The sequence below is a fragment of the Entelurus aequoreus genome, linkage group LG13 (genome assembly GCF_033978785.1).
Source record: "Entelurus aequoreus isolate RoL-2023_Sb linkage group LG13, RoL_Eaeq_v1.1, whole genome shotgun sequence".
NCBI classification, from domain to species: Eukaryota; Metazoa; Chordata; class Actinopteri; order Syngnathiformes; family Syngnathidae; genus Entelurus; species Entelurus aequoreus.
In genome coordinates, this window is record NC_084743.1 from 21,210,524 (window position 1) to 21,234,435 (window position 23,912).

General features: G+C 37.3%; 2 protein-coding genes across 5 annotated transcripts in view; one reads left to right on the forward strand and one right to left on the reverse strand.

Annotated features, from left to right (window-relative positions):
* The window catches only part of LOC133663244 (uncharacterized), a 139,017-nt gene extending 122,346 nt beyond the window's left edge, over positions 1–16,671 (forward strand). The window contains exon 3 of the transcript XR_009828272.1: positions 16,537–16,671. The gene's annotated coding sequence lies outside the window, so the exon portion shown is untranslated. The remainder of the gene's footprint in view (positions 1–16,536) is intronic.
* Positions 1–23,527, reverse strand: part of LOC133663245 (PTB domain-containing engulfment adapter protein 1-like) — a 165,047-nt gene extending 141,520 nt beyond the window's left edge. For all 4 annotated transcript variants that reach the window (XM_062067574.1, XM_062067571.1, XM_062067577.1 and 1 more), the window contains exon 1: positions 23,389–23,527. The gene's annotated coding sequence lies outside the window, so the exon portion shown is untranslated. The remainder of the gene's footprint in view (positions 1–23,388) is intronic.
* Positions 23,528–23,912: the final 385 nt, after the last annotated feature.

Below are 23,912 nucleotides of genomic sequence, written 5' to 3' on the forward strand. Positions count from 1 at the left end.
TACCTCGGTTTAGAGGTCACGGTTCGGTTCATTTTCGGTACAGTAAGAAAAAAACAAAATATACATTTTCTGGTTATTTATTTACCAAAATTTGTAAACAATGGCTTTATCCTTTTAACATAACAATAACATACATACTGTATACACACAGGGTCGATTGCCAGGGTTAATGCAGTCAACATATATAAAATAAAAACTAAATCAGATAAGGCTCAGAAATGGTTTCTTAACAAAACCTTTCTACATATAAAGTGCAACATTTCCACATCCAAAGTGCAACATTAAACTGCTTCAAGTTGTTGCTCAGATTAAATAAAATGACAAAACTTTTCTTCTACATACAAAAAGTGCAACATTAAACAGTTTCAAGCCAACTCAGCCTCAGATTAACTTTTCTTTTTCCCCCCCAGCCTTTAACCCTGGTGACTTTCACTCAATTTTCATGTTTTTTTGCCAGAAAAATCAGTTTATCCACATTGTCTGCAGAAAGAGCAGACCTGCTTGCAGTTAAAATGTCTCCAGCTGTGGAAAATACCCTTTCGCTGGGCACGCAGCTAGCAGGTATGGCGAGGTAGTGCCTGGCTAACTTGGCAGTAAGAAGATATATGGGCTCATTGTTCTTCCATCATAGAAGTGGGTCAAAATCTAGTTTTTAATGCAATATGGTCTTAAATCTGCTGCTATATAAACACCAACGGCATTTGTTATTGCTTTAGCCCTGCCTGACTCGCCGAGGAGAGGCTGCTTGAATGCGGTGGGAGCTGTGTTTGTCTTCTTTTTCTCTTCGTTGAAGCGATGTTATCCATTGTCGTATCGCACCGCGAAACCGAAATGTTCCCAAACGGGAGATCTTAACGAGGCAGGAGGGTCTTCCAGCTCTGGCTTTTGCATGTTGTAGTAGCCTGGTCGTTGCTAGCATGCCGTGTGTTGTGCCTCAGTGTGCATTGTTTACACAACGTGCGGTGCGCTACTTAATATGTCCGTGTGGAAACTCGATCGGTACACCTCCGAATCCCCCGTACCGAAACGGTTCAATACAAATACCCGTACCGTTACACCCTTAGTATATAGTCTATCATTTAAGCACTATTGGCAATAATTTGTTTAAAAAACAATCCAAATATCATAACAATGTTCCTCTATGCTTTGATAGTAGGCTATTCATTTTCAATTCATATCGCTCCAGCCACTTACTGTGTGTTGTTGTTAAATTTATTTTTACAAATCCTCGACAGATAGCCCTTTTTGTAATTCATAGAGAAATATATCAGCTTATACATAAGCTTATATCAGCTTATTCAAGAGATAAACACATTTCCTGAAATAATTAAACACATTATTGCATTGCTAAATGCCAAAGAGGCATCACCTTATTTAGTTCTAGGTGAAAAGCCTGTTTTGAGCTTGTGTGGTCGGATTGACCTCACAGGCAAAAGTGATTAGCATCCATCACTGTCTGCTCCTCTCAGACTGTGGGGAAACCATGACAGAGGAACTGACCACACTCAGGGGTGAATTGGCAAAGCAAAGCAGTGAACAAAAGACTGAGAGGCAGGATAACGAGCCAGGATTTTTTAAATGAATTAAATTCAAAGGTCATGAGAAAAACTAAAGATCTACTTGGGGACAGGAAAACAGGTCTACAACCCATTCCAATGTACAAGTAAATAAAGGTTAAATATACACTAGGCCAATTAATATACAGTATACCGTATTACCGCAGCGGGATATAAGCCGCACCCACTACATTTTAGAAGAAAAAAATATGTTTCCATATATTAGCCACATCGAGGCCACATGTACTGTATATATACATTGTGAATAAAGTCATTCACACAGAAATGTTTTGTAAATGTTTATTTACATACCTTAATTGTTTCCAAACGGTGCCTGTAAAACGGCTGATCGAACAAAACAGAAGCTCTCCAATCAGCTAAACAGACTCAATAACTCCACGGTAACGTCTTGGTCTTGTTTCAATTTGTGAAACTGAAACAATACAAAAATAATGCCATTGTAAGGTAATAACACTAACACGGACACTCGTAAAAGTGTTAGCATATTAGTTAGAGCTAACGACGCTAGCGTCATTACATTATGGTAGCACGTAGAAAGATGCATGAAAAAACTCCAACAGACATCACACATGGGACGGGGTTAGTCAGTACAATGTTTCAGTTATATTGTAAAACTTACAAACGTTGCTTAAAAAATCTATGCGAATAGAAACACTATGGACGATTAGAAGACGGAACGGCACTTGTACTTCCGGTTCAAAGCTTTAAACAGCAGGAAACACTGTAACTATTCAGCCAGCAGCACCTGCAGTAGGCGAACTCGTCCAAAAGGGGGCACCATAGCCCAAACAATAACATACCGATTAAATGTATTTGCTTGTGTTTTATGAAAAACTATTTGCATTATGTACTATGTCACAACTGCCGTCCCCTCCAAGGTTTCTCATTGTCATCCCATTGGCTTGAGTTTTTTCTTGCCCTGATGTGGGATCTGAGCCGAGGATGTCTTTGTGGCTTGTGCAGCCCTTTGAGACACTTGTGATTTAGGGCTATATAAGTAAACTTTGATTGATTGATTGATTGATTTGATCAACTTCTAGCGATTGATCAAAACTTTACCCATACTAGTTATTGATTTATGACCACAGTATATGTTTTTATGACACATTTGATACAATTTATTTGAACCTGCATGCAAGGTGGTTGACAGAGTAAACGTAAATCTTAACTGACAATGCTTTGTGCATGTATTGTTTTTTAGTTCGTCTCATTGAGTTGAGTTGAGTTTGTGTTTATTTCGAACATGCATGCATAAAACATGATACGTCACAATTTCCAGCTTCTTTATTCAACATGTTCGAAAAGGAGTAGGAAGAAGCAGAGCTTATTTAATCCTAGCCTTTTTCCTTTACATAGCAGTTGCTAAAATGTTTGTTCACTTCCTGTTCTCAATGTATTCACAATATACTCCATAAGTAATAACATTAAAAATACATAAATAAATAATGAGAGAAGTAAGTTATATTTCATATGGTGAGATTAATAAGATTATCTAGAAAATTAATGGATGGATGACATAAATTCAGAATGTCCATCATGGTTCTTCTTCTTTGTACTTTGTAAACACTTTAAATATGAAGAGTTTCTTGAAGTGGATTATGTTAGTACATTGTTTGATTTCTTTGCTTAATCCATTCCATAATTTAAAGGCCTACTGAATTTTTTTTTTTTATTTAAACGGGGATAGCAGATCCATTCTATGTGTCATACTTGATCATTTCGCGATATTGCCATATTTTTGCTGAAAGGATTTAGTATAGAACAACCACGATAAAGTTCGCAACTTTTGGTCGCTGATTAAAAAAAGCCTTGCCTGTACCGGAAGTAGCGTGACGTCAAAGGAGGTAGGATTCCCCGTTGTTTACAATGGCGCGAGAGAGATTCGGACCGAGAAAGCGACGATTACCCCATTAATTTGAGCGAGGATGAAAGATTTGTGGATGAGGAACGTTAGAGTGAAGAACTAGAGAGGCGGTGCAGGGTGTATCTTTTTTCGCTCTGACCGTAACTTAGGTACAAGATCTCATTGGATTCCACACACTCTCCTTTTTCTATTGTGTATCCCGGATTTGTATTTTAAACCACCTCGGATACTATATCCTCTTGAAAATGAGAGTCGAGAACGCGAAATGGACATTCACAGTGACTTTTATCTCCACGACAATACATCAGCGAAGCTCTTTAGCTACTGAGCTAACGTGATAGCATCTGGCTCCAATGCAGATAGAAACAAAATAAATAAATCCCTGACTGGAAGGATAGACAGAAGATCAACAATACTATTAAACCATGGACATGTAACTACACGGTTAATAATTCTCAGCCTGGCAAAGCTTAACAATGCTGTTGCTAACGACGCTGAAGCTAACTTAGCAACCGGAGTAAGTACTCCTTGATGTGTTGCTACAGCCAGCCGCTAGTACACCGATCCCACCTACAACTTTCTTCTTTGCAATCTCCATTGTTCATTAAACAAATTGCAAAAGATTCACCAACACAGATGTCCAGAATACTGTGGAATTGTTCGATGAAAACAGAGCTTTTTGTATGGTGACACATTGGGTACGAATACTTTCGTTGCCGTCGTGACGTCACGCCCATACGTCATATCCAAAGGAGTTTTTCAACCGGAAGTTCAGTGGGAAATTTAAAATTGCACTTTATAAGTTAACCCGGCCGTATTGGCATGTGTTGCAATGTTAAGATTTCATCATTGATATATAAACTATCAGACTGCGTGGTCGGTAGTAGTGGCTTTCAGTAGGCCTTTAATTCCACATACTGATATACTGAAAGTCTTAAGTGTTGTACGTGCGTACAAATGTTTTAAATGACATTTTTCTCTAAGATTATATTTCTCCCTGGGCTTCGATTAAACTACCGTATTTTCCACACTATAAGGCGCACCGGATTATAAGGCGCACCTTCAATGAATGGCATATTTCAAAACTTTGTTCACATATAAAGCGCACCGGATTATAAGGCGCACCTATGCATCCATTAGATGGAGCTGCGCTAAAGGGAATGTCAACAAAACAGTCAGATAAGTCAGTCAAACTTTATTAATATATTACAAACCAGCGTTCTAACAACTCTGTTCACTCCCAAAATGAATAAACAGCTGATTTACTCGTGTTACGGTAAATCAAACGTGCAATCACAAAATAGTAACACTCAAAATAGTGCAGAGCAATAACAATATCAATAACTCAACGTTGCTCAAACGTTAATGTCACACAAAACAACACACAAAATAAACATTTAAAGCTCACTTTCTGAAGTTATTCCTCATGCGCAAATCTTTCGAATTCTTCTTCTTCAGGGTCCGAATTAAATAGCTGGGCAAACACGGCATCCAAAATGCCCGGCTCCGTCTCGTCGAAGTCATTAATGGAGTCAGTGTCGCTGCCGTTGTCCAGCAGTTCAGTGACAATTCCTGCCTTCCTGAAAGCTCGGACCACAGTTGAGACTGATATATCAGCCCAGGCATTTACGATCCACTGGCAGATAGTGGCGTATGTCGTCCGGCGCTGTCTCCCTGTCTTGGTGAACGTGTGTTCGCCTTCTGTCATCCACTGTTCCCACGCAGTTCGCAGTCTACCTTTGAATGCCCTGTTGACACCAATATCCAGCGGCTGGAGTTCTTTTGTCAATCCACCCGGCTGCTCTATTCCCGTGTTCTACTGCGTGACTGATCGCCTTGAGTTTGAACTCTGCGTCGTAAGCCATTTTGGGGTCTTTACATAAACAAACAAATGGAAATGAAACGTCACATCCCAGCATGCACCGAGCGTTTCTTCTTCTACGAGGGCGGCTGCTTACCGTAGAAGAAGAAGCGCTTCTTCTTCTACGGGGAAAAATAAGTTGGCGGCTGTTTACCGTAGTTGCGAGACTTAACTTTATGAAAATTAATTTTAAGTTTGTTGTGGCTTAATATTGGTCCATATATAAGGCGCACCGGATTATAAGGCGCATTGTCAGCTTTTGAGAAAATTTTTGGTTTTTAGGTGCGCCTTATAGTGCGGAAAATACGGTACTGTATAGTATGTTACCAGTAATTTTTCAATGACACACCACTTAGCTCTCTAACATTAAAGGCCTACTGAAATGATTTTGTTTTATTTAAACGGGGATAGCAGATCCATTCTATGTGTCATACTTGATCATTTCGCGATATTGCCATATTTTTGCGGAAAGGATTTAGTAGAGAACATCGACGATAAAAGTTCGCAACTTTTGGTCGCTGATAAAAAAAGCCTTGCCTGTACCGGAAGTAGCGTGACGTCACAGGTTGGACGGCTCCTCACATTTCCCCATTGTTTACAATGCAGCGAGAGCGATTCGGACCGAGAAAACGACGATTACGAGGAACGTGAGAGTGAAGGACTAGAGTGCAGTGCAGGACGTATCTTTTTTTCGCTCTGACCGTAACTTAGGTACAAGGGTTCATTGGATTCCACACTTTCTCCTTTTTCTATTGTGGATCACGGATTTGTATTTTAAACCACCTTGGATACTATATCCTCTTGAAAATGAGAGTCGAGAACGCGAAATGGACATTCACAGTGACTTTTATCTCCACGACAATACATCGGCGAAGCTCTTTAGCTACGGAGCTAACGTGATAGCATCGTGCTTGAATGCAGATAGAAACAAAAGAAATAAGCCCCTGACTGGAAGGATAGACAGAAGATCAACAATACTATTAAACCATGGACATGTAACTACACGGTTAATGCTTTCCAGGCTGGCGAAGCTTAACAATGCTGTTGCTAACGACGCCATTGAAGCTAACTTAGCTACGGGACCTCGACAGAGCTATGCTAAAACATTAGCTATCCACCTACGCCAGCCAGCCCTCATCTGCTCATCAACACCCGTGCTCACCTGCGTTCCAGCGATCGACGGAGCGACGAAGGACTTCACCCGATCATAGATGCGGTCGGCGGCCCGAAGACAGAGGAAGTCAAGGTGAGGTCGCCGGCTAGCGCGTCTGCTATCCATCTCAAAGTCCTCCTGGTTGTGTTGCTGTAGTCCGCCACTAATACACCGATCCCACCTACAGCTTTCTTCTTTGCAGTCTTCATTGTTCATTAAACAAATTGCAAAAGATTCACCAACACAGATGTCCAGAATACTGTGGAATTTTGGGATGAAAACAGAGCTTTTTGTATTGGATCCAATGGGGTCCGAATACTTTCGTTCACTCCATGACGTCACGCGCAAACGTCATCATACCGAGACGTTTTCAACCGGAAGTTTAGCGGGAAATTTAAAATTGCACTTTATAAATTAACCCGGCCGTATTGGCATGTGTTGCAATGCTAAGATTTCATCATTGATGTATAAACTATCAGACTGCGTGGTTGGTAGTAGTGGGTTTCAGTAGGCCTTTAAGGGGGGTCTTGGAAAATGACCAAAGTCTGGGCTGCAAGCCGTCTGACACAAAGCCTCAGCCTTCAATCAAACAACAGAAAATTCCTGTTCAGACAACAATGTCATGGTGGTTAAAATGACAGATATTCAGTTTTAAACTGTGCTTTCTTCTTGGTTTAGCAGACAATACAGGTCTGGTAAATGTAATCAACCTCTTTGTTCAACGCACAGGAAATCAAGGAGTCGGCTCAAACCTGCACGGGGATGGTATTATGCATCAAAGGCTGAAACACAAAGTCAGTGGCCAAAACGCTCAGTGCTGACTTTGCTACTGCTTCCCGATGGCGCTCTTTCGCTGCTTTTCTTGGGGTGTCAGCACTGCCCTTGACAATTGATTGTGCCACACAGCATATTTCAGATGACAAGTTAAGACATCAGGCAGGCAGCACGGAAATATTAATTATCTTGACTTAAGACACTGGCGGGCGCTTAACGTATTTAAAGCCTTTTTGTTTTGACACAATCGTGACAACACTGAGAAAGGCATGTCATCAGCCGCCCCCTAATCTTGCCGTTTTAATTATCCACAAGTAACAAATGCAGTGTCTTAGTGGATTAAGCGCTCTTTCATGTTTGCCACCGTGCAGAGAATTGAACACACTTCAACTTCAGTAATCTGACATCAAACCACTTTAGATGGAAAGATTGCGCTTTGGAGAAATGGTGAACATGGGTTCGTAGGAACAATGTTATCAGTCGCTGTATGACCTTATTGAGGGATGAAGCCTTTGCATTAACTTGTTAAGCAAGCATAACATGAGCCCTCATATCCCAGAAGTAGCAATATCTAAGGCGGTCTTCCATCTAAAACGTTTCATCGTCAAATTGGTCAGTCCGTCTTTAGGAGAAAACCACTAGATGGTTTAGGAGGCTAAACCACAGTTTGTGAGGCTCAACGCCAAGAAGACATCAAACTTGACTAAATAGAGAAAGTAGGGCTGGGCGATACGGACCAAAACTGATATCCCGGTATCTTTAGGCTGTATCGCGGTATACGATACAAGTCGGTATTTTAAACAAAATGTGCAAAATGTTTACGTAATACTGTTACAACCAGTGTTCTGAAAAATTACTAAAAGTAATGAATTGTTGTTACTCCATACATAACCAAATAAGTAATGTAATTACTAATAGAATTACTCTTTATCCTTACTAGGGAAAGTAATTAATGCGTTAGTTAAAAAAAATATATATATACATATATATGGCATATGCAGTTGAGATATGTTTATGAGAGCAGTGTGTGCATGTGTGTGCCTTTAACTAAACTTTTTGGAATATTGCCTATCGTTCACAATCATTATGAGACAAGAACGCACGTCTTTTTTTCCCCGGATTTTAAAGATGATAAAAAATCTCTTGGAAAATGTGTCTGAAGGGAGTCACCGTTGTAGCCCTCAAAGCCCTCTAAAACAACTTAAAAACCCTCCATTAACGTTTTATATACACACTGTATCATGTATATATATATATTTATATAAATATATATATATATATATATATATATATATATATATATATATATATATATATATATATATATATATATATATATATATATATACTGTGTTGGCCCTGTGATGAGGTGGCGACTTGTCCCGGGTGTACCCCGCCTTCCGCCTGAATGCAGCTGAGATAGGCTCCAGCACCCCCCGCGACCTCAAAAGGGACAAGCGGTAGAAAATGGATGGATGGATATATACTTATATTATATATATATATATATATATATATATATATATATATATATATATATATACAGTGGGGCAAAAAAGTATTTAGTCAGCCACCCATTGATTGTCAATGGGTGGCTGACTAAATACTTTTTTGCCCCACTGTATATATATATATATATATATATATATATATATATATATATATATATATATATATATATATATATATATATATATATATATATATATATATATATATATATATATATATATATATATACTATATTTCGTTGCTAATGCAACTAAATTTCATTCTTATCTGCACTGTAAAGTTCAAATTTGAATGACAATAAAAAGGAAGTCTAAGTCTAAGTTATATATATATATATATATATATATATATATATATATATATATATATATATATATATATATATATATATATATATATATATATATATATATATATATATATATATATATAAATATATATATATATATACACACACACATATACACATATGTATATAAATATATATATATATATATATACACACACACATATACACATATTGGCACTCAGCATCAAGGGTTGGAATTGGGGGTTAAATCACCAAAAATTAGTCCCGGGCGCGGCCACTGCTGCTGCTCACTGCTCCCCTCACCTCCCAGGGGGGTGATCAAGGGTGATGGGTCAAATGCAGAGAATAATTTTTCCACACTTTAACTTTAATATATATCTATATATATATATATATATATATATATATATATATATATATATATATATATATATATATATATATATATATATATATATATATATATATATATATATATATACATACACATACACATATATATATATATATATATATATATATATAATGTAGTAACAGACACATTCATAACAATATGCAATATGTACAATATTTACCGTATTTTGGTCATTTTAATAATTGCCGGAACTAATTTATTCCGCATTTATTTCTGTTTCCATAGCAGAGCACTTCCAACTTCTGGCAACTGTGTGTTCCTACTCTTTAATAAAGGCAGATTCGTTAAAAAAACTAAACAAAAAATAAAAAAAGGAAAAAAACAACAAAGACGACTATTTATGGACAAATGAGGATTCTCAACCTTATCTTTTTGAATCTGAATATATAGAGGATGAACTACTGCTTCTAGAAGCCAGCACGAAGGAAGAGTGAGACGTGAGGTGAAAGGGACTCGAAGCTGCAAAATGTGGAGTTTGAAGCCATACAATTTTGACATAAATGGCGTGCTTACCCAAATAAACCAAAAAAAAACGTCCTGTACATTCCGTACATTAGGCGCACCGGGTTATAAGGCGCACTGTCGAGTTTTGAGAAAATGAAAGGATTTTAATTATGCCTTATAGTCCGAAAAATACAGTGGTTACATCCCTAGTCGGTACTTGGTAGTTCCAACAGAATTTGTTCGGTGTCTATAAAAAGTACCCATCCTTACTTTAAGAAAGATAATATTTGTAAGTGACTAGATTGAGGAGAAAAAAAACAAAGTCTGCATGCTGAAGAAAATGCCTTAAATTACATTCAATGAATAGGAATTTAATAAGATTCACTTAACATTTCAATGTGTCAAGATATTGCATTGAAACGTGAAGAAATGCTCTCAATGGGCTTGAATGTCTGATTCAACAAAGTGATAACTGCAGACCTGCCAACCTTGGATATGAACGTTCTAAAATTGTCAGTATTACTGTTCAGAACATTTTAATTATTTCTTAAGAGTAAATGTCTATTGTAGCTCACACAAGAGCAGAAATGACGACTAGTGTGTGGTACAGAAAACGGACAATTGAATGAAAACACTTATTCAAATGGCATCATCAGCAAGCTATTTATTTAACAGTATGTTTAATAAAGTGGTTGTGTGTTTTTTTTTTAAATAACTAAACCAGCCAACATTTGTTTAAACGTTGCCTATCATTCACAATCCCTATGTAAGACAGTCAAGAAATAATATGTTTGACTTTGTTATGTATTCTAACTTGTTGTGATATAAGGCAAGTATGATGAGGCTAACAATGCAGCTGATGAGAGTACTCTATATCGCCCATAAAACCCTCTAAAACACCCAAAAAAACGGCCAACGATACTCCATTTACATCTCATGACCTGAATAATGACCAAGTAGAAGCGATATTTCTTATTATAAGTGCTACACAGATGGTTTATTTTGATCACAGAGCAATAAAGCTTATGCAGCTATATTGATATATCGAACCAATGAGCTGCTGCATTGTCTCTGAGTTGGTGAGAGTTAATTCAAGATTATAAATCATGCCTCTCACCCGGATGGTAGAAGAATGTGGACATAAAACGACAACAAGTTAACTTTGACATCCAACTTATTCCTGGAGATGGCGAGAAAGACACGAAAATTTATATTTTTTTTCAACCTTTCGTGATGATTATGATTAATTCTTCATCTAAACGGGAAGATATAAAAACCGATCAGTTGGCATCCCAGTGGGAGAAGACATTGTACAGTACAGTGTTTCCCATAAACTGCCAAGATACCTGTGGCGGTGGGGGCGTAGCTATGGGCGTGGCCACCATGACATCATCGAGTAATTTGCATAATTGACTACAATGATATGATTTTCTCTAAAAAGGCTCAAAAAATGTATACTTACTAATTAATAATAACAGTTTTGTTTTAAACGTCCATCCATCCATCCATTTTACAATATAATTACAACACTTTATGTAGATATTTATATACAGATTTGAACAATTATTATTATTATAATTATTCACTGAAATATATTTATTAATTTTGGTTCTTACAAAAAATATATCTTATAAAAATATAAAAGCTAAAATGTCTCTTGAAGCTCTGCCCCTTTAATTAGTGCATACTAAATAATTTAACTTTAGCCTACTACTACAACCATATTATTTACCAGCAACATAAAGTGAAACAGAGGCAGAGGTGTCCTGCCACAGTCAGTAACAAATAAACAGAAAACAGTAGTGGTGGTAGATAGACACAAAGCTTCATCAAACATCTGATCCACTGAAAAAAGAGCTCCAAAAATCTTGATCCTACACTTCTCTTTTGTAAAGTAAATCTGAACAGCCGATATGGGCATCTACATCAACTATATGATTTGCCTGAGAAGCTGGACAGGACAAAAAAATAAAAAGTACAAAAATAAATTAAAAAAATAAAAATCTATTTGTCGCGGCCTTAATTCTTTCGTGGCGGGCCACCACAAATAAATGAATGTGTGCGAAACACTGCAGTAAGTGATTGTTTTAATATATTGGTAGTTTATTTATCTTCAATCAATCAATCAATCAATCAATGTTTATTTATATAGCCCTAAATCACAGGTGTCTCAAAGGGCTGTACAAGCCACAACGACATCCTCGGTACAGAGCCCACATACGGGCAAGGAAAAACTCACCCCAGTGGGACGTCGGTGAATGACTATGAGAAACCTTGGAGAGGACCGCATATGTGGGTAACCCCCCCCCCCCCCCCCCCCCCCCCCCCCCTCTAGGGGAGACCGAAAGCAACGGATGCTTGCTCAGCACATACACAACATCTAAAACTTGTCGAACATCCTCCTTATATCCAGGCTAAGATAAGATTCTACATAAGGGCTGCACGATTTTGGAAAAAAAAAAAAAAAATTAGATTTTTCCCTCCAAAATTGCAATTGCGATTCAATTTGCGATTTTTATATTTCATATATATAAAAGCATAAAACTGCGAAAATTACAAAAGTGAAGAAGGATAACTTACTTTTAGACTTGCCACACATTACAATAATATGCAATAAATTACTTTAAAAAATATTTGGCATTATGCAAGCTTTTGTCTACATCAATGGTTCTCGAACTGTTTCACCAAGTACCACCGTAATCACAAACATTGTGCTATGGCGCCACCTTTTGGACAAGTTCGCTCACTGCAGGTATTGCGGGTTGCAAAATGTACTTCCTGTTTTAATTCTGTAAACCGGAAATAAGCATCCATAGCGTTTTTACTCGAAAGGATTCTTACAGTCATCTCTCCATGCAACGTTTGTGAGTTTTACTATTTAACAAAATCAACTCTTACTTACTAAACCGTCCCATGTGCGATGTCTGTAAGAGTGTTTTTGATGCATATTTGTACGTGCTATTGTGACGTAATGACGCTAGCGCATTAGCTAGTATGCCGACACATTTACGAGTGTCTGGGTTTAGTATTATAAACTTACAAAGGAATTATTTTCGTGTTGTTTCAGCTTCACAAACTCCTCAGTAAATTCACCAAAACGTCCACGAGGAGCTATTGAGTCGGTTTAGCTGATTGGAGAGCTAGCTTCCGCAGCTAGTGGGTAAATGACGATGACCTCTGTTTTGTTTGGTCAGCCGTTTTACTGCCGTGTTACAGGCACCGTTTGGAAACAATTAAGGTGTGTTAATAAACATTTTACGAAATATGTCTGTGTGTGCGGCTAAAATATGGAAAAAATGTTTTTTTCTTCTAAAATTTAGTGGGTGCAGAACTATAGTACGGAAAATACGGCAATAAAAACCTCAATGTCGATTTGGATAATCATTTGTCCCTAAGTTATCTTTGTTGTCTTTCATGAAGTCTGCCATGAGTAGTAGTGTTGTTGTTACTGAATGTAAAAGCGAACGTTGTGATTAGACAAGTCCGAAAATGGCTTTTTTGCCGATATCCGATATTCCAATATTGTCCAACTCTTAATTACCAATTCCGATATCAACCGATACCGATATATACAGTCGTGGAATTAACACACTATTATGCCTCATTTTGTTGTGATGCCCCGCTGGATGCATTAAACAATGTAACAAGGTTTTCCAAAATAAATCAACTCAAGTTATGGGGAAAATGCCAACATGGCACTGCCATATTTATTATTGAAGTCACAAAGTGCATTATTTTTTTTAACATGCCTCAAAACAGCAGCTTGGAATTTGGGACATGCTCTCCTTGAGAGAGCATGAGGAGGTTGAGGTGGGCGAGGTTGGAGGTGCAGGGTTTGTGGGTAGCGGGGGGTGTATATTGTAGCGTCCCGGAAGAGTTAGTGCTGCAAGGGGTTCTGGGTATTTGTTCTGTTGTGTTTATGTTGTGTTACGGTGCTGATGTTCTCCCGAAATGTGTTTGTCATTCTTGTTTGGTGTGGGTTCACAGTGTGGTGCATATTTGTAACAGTGTTAAACTTGTTTATACGGTCACCCTCAGTGTGACCTGTATGCTGGGCATTCACTTGTGTGTGTGAAAAGCCGTAGATATTATGTGATTGGGCCGGCACGCAAAGGCAGTGCCTTTAAGGTTTATTGGCGCTCTGTACTTCTCCCTACGTCCGTGTACCACTCCGTACAGCGGCGTTTTAAAAAGTCATAAATGTAACTTTTTGAAACCGATACCGATAATTTCCGATATTGCATTTTAAAGCATTTATCGGCCGATAATATCGGCAGTCCCATATTATCGGACATCTCTAGTTGTGATGCATCTGTGAAATTAATACGTCCGTGTATGCTATAAATGAACAAAATACATAAAAATGTGCCTGTAACTACATTACATATACTTACATCTTGTATATAAAATGATGACGGAAGCTTTTAGATGTTTTTATAGCGCTTTGTAGCCGGAATAGAGCGAATCCCTTTTTCTCTATTGTTAGCTGACTTTTGTTTGTGTTTATTTATGATTTAGAATGCATATAACAAAGAAAAACATACAGTATGTGTTCTTGTCTTACATTGATTGTGAACCACAGACAAAATTCCCTAACAGCGACAGTAAAATCAGAGCATTACTCTCATTTTAAGTGTACAACCCCAAAACGGGACAAGCGGTAGAAAATGGATGGATGGATGGAAATTATGTATATAAAGTAGCTTTTGCCTTCAGTCTCATTGGGTTGTTTACAAATGAAACCATTTGACATTTAGGTAACATTCTGTGACTACAGTGAGTCATTTTAAAATGATTTACAAAAATGTTGTGCAGGGAAATGGGGAAGTTGCAGACACCTTCACAAATATGTCAGCATGTAAAAGTAGTAAGATTGATGGCGGCGTGCTAAAACAACTCCCTCAAAGTGATGCATGGGTGGCCACAGTGACCACAGTTACTACAGGAAGTAAATTAAACACGGCCTCTGCGTGTACTGTAGAGTAAATCATCAGCAAGTGCCTACCTCTGCATTTTACCAGTGCGTAGATATTAACATTTAACATGTGTTGCATGAACCTAGAATGAGGGAGAATTCTGTCTCATATTTTAAAAAATGTGTGCCAGAAGATTGTGGACAACACATGATGGAAGGAAGGTGCATGTCAGTCATGTTCAAGATGGTATGCGGCAGCCAACTTGTTTACTATTATTTTTTTAGTCGCTTTATTTTCATACGCACAGCTACAAAAAGTAGACAGACTTTTAAGAATCGATTTAAATTTTTCATAATATAAGCCGCTATTTTTCTCCAACCCTATGAGCCCTGCGGCTTATGAAACGGTGGGACGGATTTATGGATTTGTCTTTGCTAACGGCCATAATGTTTTGTATTCAACCAATAGTTTTCATATTGCACTGACAGAGACACGGAAAAGGTGTGTTATTGTTTGTGCTATGGCGCCATTTTTTGGACGAGTTTGCTCGCTACAGGTTCTGCAAGTTGAAAATAGAGATGTCCGATAATATCGGACTGCCGATATTATCGGCCGATAAATGCTTTAAAATGCAATATCGGAAATTATCGGTATCGGTTTCAAAAAGTAAAATTTATGACTTTTTAAAACACCGCTGTGTACACGGACGTAGGGAGAAGTACAGATAAACCTTAAAGGCACTGCCTTTGCGTGCCGGCCCAATCACATAATATCTACGGCTTTTCACACACACACACAAGTGAATGCAAGCCATACTTGGTCAACAGCCATACAGGTCACACTGAGGGTGACCGTATAAACAACTTTAACACTGTTACAAATATGCGCCACACTGTGAACCCACACCAAACAAGAATGACAAACACATTTCGGGAGAACATCCGCACCGTAACACAACATAAACACAACAGAACTAATACCCAGAACCCCTTGCAGCACTAACTCTTCCGGGACGCTACAATATAGACCCCCCCACTGCCCCCCACTCCCCCCCCACCTCAACCTGCTCATGCTCATGACCCAAATTCCAAGCTGCTGTTTTGAGGCATGTTGAAAAAAATAATGCACTTTGTGACTTCAATAATAAATATGGCAGTGCCATGTTGGCATTTTTTTCCATAACTTGAGTTGATTTATTTTGGAAAACCTTGTTACATTGTTTAATGCATCCAGCGGGGCATCACAACAAAATTAGGCATAACAATGTGTTAATTCCACAACTGTATATATCGGTATCGGTTGATATCGGAATCTGTAATTATTGGCAATATCGGAATATCAGATATCGGCAAAAAAGCCATTATTGGACATCTCTACAATTTATACCTACTAAACCGTCCCATGTGTGATGTCTGTTGGAGTGTTTTCATGCATATTTGTACGCGCTATCACAAAGTGATGAAGCCAGCGGCATTAGCATTAGCGAATAACTTATAATGGCATTCTTTTTTTTAATGTATCAGTTTCGTAAATGCACCAAAACATCACCATGGAGTTATTGAGTCTGTTTAGTAGGTTGGAGAGCGAGCTTCCGCAGCTAGTGGGTCTATGACGATGACTTCTGTTTTGTATCATCAGCCGCTGAACATAGTTTCATTGTACTTGTGCAATGACAATAAAGTCCTATCCTATCCTATCCTATATCGACAGAAGTGCACCGGAAAGACTTGAAGCAACTACCGAAGAAACAGATCGACTCGCGTTTTTTCCCGCTACTTGGTGCATAACGTTGACCGCCGTAACAAGTGGATTTCTGCGATACGGAGGGATCACTGGACTTCTACAGAACACTCCAGACTGTGCTGTGAACATTTTGTCTCCGGTAAGTGAACACAGCTAGTAGTGTTAGCTTCGTTTTCAACCTTTTCTGACTACTGATAATAGATTGATTGATTGATTGAAGAATGTATTAGAAGTTTGCATAGTATCAGGTAGAGTTTCATGACGGTACTGATTGACTTGTACAAGGTCAACTAAAAGGAGTTACCCCAAAAAAGCATTACAAACATGTCATGTTTATTTAAAAAAAACGTTTTCTCCGTGTCAGAGTAACATTGCAGATAGGGCAGGCTGGCATTTAAAATGTAATAAATCATGGTGGTGACAACATGTGGACATTGTTAGTCCACAGAGCGCTTGAAGGCTGCTTCAAAATCATCTATGAGTGTCTCAAGCAAAAGTGGCCCCACCACACAAGCTATGAGCCCATTATTCTCTTGTGCAAGCGCTTAGACCACAGGTGTCAAACTCAAGGCCTGGGGGCCAGATCTAGCCCACAACAACATGTTATCTGGCCCGCAAACACCTGGAAAGGATGTGTCAATAAAGTACTTCATATTTTCTCACTAAATGTAATGGATTTTTGTCATTTTGACCGAAAAAAATACATGTACTGCTTGAAATTGCATGCCTTTTAAACTTTAATAGTATCCTTTATTGCAACAAATATTACAGTATATTATCATACTTTCCAAACGTTTTTTGTCTAAATAAAAATGAATACTTCAATATCTGCTTGACTTATGATTTTACGGCAAACTACACACACAAAAATGTTCGGTTAAAAAATAGCCCAATTTTAACCCAACTGCTGGTTCAGAAAAGGACGAACCCCTTATTTGAGTTTTTTTAACTCAACATTTTGGGTTAATTTTTTCAACCCAACTTTTGCGTTGAATTATTTAACCAAAAAGTTGAATTATGATAACATAATGTTGGGTTATTCCCAACCAAACTATTGGGTTAAATTATTTAACCCAAAAGTTGAGTTATGCTAACTCAATGTTGGTTGATTCATAACCCAAATATTGGGTTGAATTTATTTAACACAAAAGCTGAGTTATGATCACTACAATGTTGGGTTATTCCAAACCCAACTAATGGGTTGCGCTACTTTTACCCAATAGTTGGGTAAAAATTATAAATTGTACTGCTGGTTTGTCCTACTCCTTCCCAACTACTGATCAAAATTATTTTTATTCCATTAAAATATACTCAAAAGATTGAATTTTTTTTTTATACAAGAATTGCCGTTTATGGTCATAGTTGTCAGGTGTGCCGTGGGAGATTATGTAGTTTCACCAATTTAGGTTAAAAATATTTTTTGCAAACCAGTAATTATAATCTGCAAATAATGTGCTGTTGTTGAGTGTGGGTGTTGTCTAGAGCTTGGCAGAGTAACCATGTTATTCTCCTCAATATCAGTAGGTGGCAGCTGGTGGCTAATTGCTTTGTAGATGTCGGGAACACGTCGTGTGAGACAACGATGGTTTGTCGTGATCACAATATGCAGACAACAGCGGGAGGTAAAAAGGTGTCTAATGCTTAAACCAAAAATAAACAAAAGGCGAGTGCCCCTAAGAAAAGGCATTAAAGCTTAGGGATGGCTATGCAGAACACAACTAAAACTGAACTGGCTACAAAGTAAACAAAAACAGAATGCTGGACGACAGCAAAGACTTACACAAAGTACATCCGCACATGACATGACAATCAACAATGTCCACACAAAGAAGTATAAAAACAACTTAAATATTCTTGATTGCTAATACAAAGCAGGTGTGTGGAATAGCGCTCAGGGGAGAAATGAAACTGCTACAGGAAAATACCAACAAAACAGGAAAAGCCACCAAAAGACAAGAAATAAAACACTGCACACAGGAAAACACAAAAAAACCTCTAATTGAGTCGCGGCGTGATGTGACAGGTCGTGACAGTACTTTGAGACAAGAGCTATAGTGATGCATTGTTAGTTGTGGTCTGAATTCATATCCAACACTTGCGAAAACAACTTTTTACTGTCAATATCGGCTGCCGAGCTTCATATTTAATTATTTTTTGCTGGCGGTGTGCTTCTGCATTTTTTCAATGAAAAAAATATGCCTTGGCTCAAAAAAGGTTGAAAAACACTGCTATACAGCATGCTCAAATATGTTCATGTACATAAGATGTGCGATAGTAAATAATGTTAATGAGATTAATCCTTAATGGTGGTATAGCTCGGTTGGTAGAGCGGCCGTGCCAGCAACTTGAGGGTTGCAGGTTCGATCCCCGCTTCCGCCATCCTAGTTACTGCCGTTGTGTCCTTGGGCAAGACACTTTACCCACCTGCTCCCGGTGCCACCCACACTGGTTTAAATGTAACTTAGATATTGGGTTTCACTATGTAAAGCGCTTTGAGTCACTAGAGAAAAGCGCTATATAAATATAATTCACTTCACTTCACTTCACTTAATAAAATTCCCTTGAAGAAAAAAGTACCTTTTTAATAGAAAAAAGCCTTTCACCCAAAAATGGTTGATCGTTTTGAAAACCCAGAAATGTAGTTAAAATAATACCCTTAAAACCCCAAAACATGGATTGCTCTTCATAAAAATAACTCCAAAATTTAACCCAATACTCGCAACTCATAAATTGGGTTAATAAAATAACCCAGCATTTTTTAGTGTGTACTAGGGTTGTACGGTATACCGGTATTAGTATAGTACCGCCATACTAATTAATCATTTTCGGTACTATACCTTCTCTGAAACGTGCCCGCGTCAAAGTCACGTTGTGACATTGCTGGTTTTACGAGCAGAGGAGCATGTTCGGCAGCGCACAATCACGGAGTACTTACAAGCAGACACAGTGTGTAGACAAAAAAGGGAGAACGGACGAATTTTGGCTTAAAAACAAACGATAAAGGTGAAGTTATAACACTGAAACACCCTCAGGAAGAGGTGCTTTAAGACATGGCTAGCTAGCTAGCGGCTAACATCCATCCGCCGTCGGCAGTGTTTTAGCTACTTCTAAATCACTAATACTCGCCTCCATGGCGACGAATAAAGTAAGTTTCTTATAAGTATCATCCCTGCAGGACGAGGAATAGCTAAACATATTCCACTATTGATTGAGACTTTTATTAGTAGATTGCAAAGTACAGTACATATTCCGTACAATTGACCACTAAATGGTAACACCCGAATACGTTTTTCAACTTGTTTAAGTCGGGGTCCACGTCAATCAATTCATGGTACAAATATATACTATCAGCAAAATACAGTCATCACACAAGTTAATCATCAGAGTATATACATTGAATTGTTTACATTATTTACACTCCGGGGGGTGGGATGTGGAAGGGGTTGGGGCGGGGGGGTTAAGTTTGGTTGATATCAGCACTTCAGTCATCAACAATTATATCATCTGAGAAATGGACATTGTAACAGTGTAGGTCTGACTTGGTAGGATATGTATAGCGAGCAGTGAACATAGTGAGCTCAGAAAGCATAAGAACAAGTATATACATTTGATTATTTACATTTGATTATTTACAATCCAGGGAGGTGGGATGTGGTGGGGGGAGGTTGTTAGTACACTCCGTAGTTCACTGGCATCAAAATGTAAACAAATGCCATTGGTGGATCTACACCTGACATCCACCGTAATGATATCAAGTACAGGCACGTATCTAGTCGATACTACTATGATTACGTCGATATTTTTTTGACATCACAACATCTTCTTTCGTTTTTTTAAAATGTATATTATGTTTATAAACTCAGGAAATATGTCCCTGGACACATGAGGACTTTGAATTATGACCAATGTATGATCCTGTAACTACTTGGTATCGGATCGATGCCTAAATGTGTGGTATCATCCAAAACTAATGTAAAGCATTAAAGAAGAGAAGAATAAGTGATTATTACATTTTAACAGAAATGTACAAAGATCATGTTAAAACAGAAAATAAGCAGATATTAACAGTAAATAAGTAGATTAATAATCAATTTTTACAGTTTGTCCCTCATAATGTTGACAAAATAATAGAATGATAAATGATACAATATGTTATATCATATTCGTCAGCAGAATAATTAGAAGCCTTTGTTTGTTTACTTACTACTAAAAGACAAGTTGTCTTGTATGTTCACTATTTTATTTAAGGACTTAAACAAATGCCATTGGTGGCTCTACACCTGACATCCACCGTAATGATATCAAGCACAGGCATGTATCTAGTCGATAATACTATGATTACGTTGATGTTTTTTGGCTTCTTTCGGGTTTTTTCAAATGTATATTATGTTTATAAACTCAGGAAATATGTCCCTGGACACATGAGGACTTTGAATATGACCAATGTATGATCCTGTAGCTACTTGGTATCGGACCGATACCTAAATGTGTGGTATCATCCAAAACTAATGTAAAGTATCAAAGAAGAGAAGAACAAGTGATTATAACATTTTAACAGAAGTGTAGATAAAACATGTTAAAACAGAAAATAAGCAGATATTAACAGTAAATAAACAAGTAGATTAATAATCCATTTGTACAGTTTGTCCCTCATGATGTTGACAAAAAAATAGCCTGACATCCACCGTAATGATATCAAGTACAGTATCTAGTCGATGCTACTATGATTACGTCGATATTTTTTTGACATCACAACATCTTCTTTCGTTTTTTTTAAATGTATATTATGTTTATAAACTCAGGAAATATGTCCCTGGACACATGAGGACTTTGAATTATGACCAATGTATGATCCTGTAACTACTTGGTATCGGATCGATACCTAAATGTGTGGTATCATCCAAAACTAATGTAAAGTAATCAAAGAAGAGAATAATAAGTGATTATTACATTTTAACAGAAGTGTAGAAATAACATGTTAAAACAAAAAATAAGCAGATATTAACAGTAAATAAACAAGTAGATTAATAATCCATTTGTACAGTTTGTCCCTCATGATGTTGACAAAAAAATAGCCTGACATCCACCGTAATGATATCAAGTACAGTATCTAGTCGATACTACTATGATTACGTCGATATTTTTTTGACATCACAACATCTTCTTTCGTTTTTTTAAAATGTATATTATGTTTATAAACTCAGGAAATATGTCCCTGGACACATGAGGACTTTGAATTATGACCAATGTATGATCCTGTAACTACTTGGTATCGGATCGATACCTAAATGTGTGGTATCATCCAAAACTAATGTAAAGTAATCAAAGAAGAGAAAAATAAGTGATTATTACATTTTAACAGAAGTGTAGAAATAACATGTTAAAACAAAAAATAAGCAGATATTAACAGTAAATAAACAAGTAGATTAATAATCCATTTGTACAGTTTGTCCCTCATGATGTTGACAAAAAAATAGCTTGACATCCACCGTAATGATATCAAGTACAGTATCTAGTCGATACTACTATGATTACGTCGATATTTTTTTGACATCACAACATCTTCTTTCGTTTTTTTTAAATGTATATTATGTTTATAAACTCAGGAAATATGTCCCTGGACACATGAGGACTTTGAATTATGACCAATGTATGATCCTGTAACTACTTGGTATCGGATCGATACCTAAATGTGTGGTATCATCCAAAACTAATGTAAAGTAATCAAAGAAGAGAATAATAAGTGATTATTACATTTTAACAGAAGTGTAGGTATAACATGTTAAAACAAAAAATAAGCAGATATTAACAGTAAATAAACAAGTAGATTGATAATAAATGTTTACAGTTTGTCCCTCATGATGTTGACAAAATAATAGAATGATAAATGACACAATATGTTACTGCATACGTCAGCAGACTAATTAGGAGCCTTTGTTTGTTTACTTACTACTAAAAGACAAGTTGTCTAGTATGTTCACTATTTTATTTAAGGACTTAACTGCAATAAGAAACATGTGTTTAATGTACTGTAAGATTTTTTGGTAAAATAAAGCCAATAATGCAATTTTTTTGTGGTCCCCTTCATTTAGAAAAGTACCAAAAAGTATCAAAATCATTTTAGTACCGGTACTAAAATATTGGTATTGTTACAACACTAGTGTGTACCCATCAAATTAATAAAAATGACAATACATTTTATGGTTTTCTTTACAGCATATTGCTGTAAATAAAGAAAAAATACAATTTTGGCGCATGGTCAGGATTGTACCACCTCTGCCTGAATTTGAGCCAAGATTAACGCAGCAATATGACAATATAGTAGGACGATGAAGAGGAGGTTTAGAGGGGTGAAAATGAGATTACCTCCCTGTGTCACACTTGCCAGCATATATACCGTTATTTTCTAATTAAATGCATGAATATCATCTTTCAAGACGCCAATAAACAGACGATAAACAGGAGACATGGGAATGTATTGTTGACATCCACATGATTCTGTGCTTGTTTACGAACGTTCACATTTACTCGCAAAGTACACATTGAGGTTTAAAATATAATTTACTTATTTTAAAACTATGTTTTTCGACAAAAGTCGACAGCCGAGTCCACCTTGCGCAACAAAAGTTGGAAAAGACTCGAGCTATTCGGTAACAAAACTAAGCACCACTTTTCCAACGTCCGGCAGACAAAACCCAAGATAAAAGATTCAAATCACAAGATAAAAAAAAATATATTATCACAACAAGATAGAAGATTGTTAAACGCGCCGAAAACATAGCAAAAAGGGTGATTTTTTTTTAATTTTTTTTTTTTTACCTCCAGTGAAACACGTACGAGTCCGAGTATTCCAGCGGAAAAAACGAGCTCGCCTCCCCGGCGTCTGCTGCCCTCTCGCCGGTCACATCCAACACTGTCACTGGCCTCCTCTTCCTCCTCCTCCTCCTCTTCCTCCTGCCGGGTGACGTCACTGAGCACTCAGCCTCCACTGTTTGGTTGCAAGTTGAATAATGGATGGCAGAGGAGGAGAACGAAGCAGATCGCCCCCCCACCACTAAACCGATGAATGACATGATATAATGTTATGTATAATATATCTAATATTGACATGTTGACCTAAAATAGTGTATAACCCATTTCTGTGTGAAGGAAATGTATTAGTGGGGGGTGCACCTATGAAACGACACCAGGGACAGTCCTCTATTTTCACAAATATCTGGGGGATTTTTGTTGTAAAAAATGTTTTAAATAAAATATATTTTAAAAAAAAAAAAAAGTTTATTATATATATATATTTATTTTATTTTTGTGTATTTTGTATTACACTTTTGGGGTAATTTGGG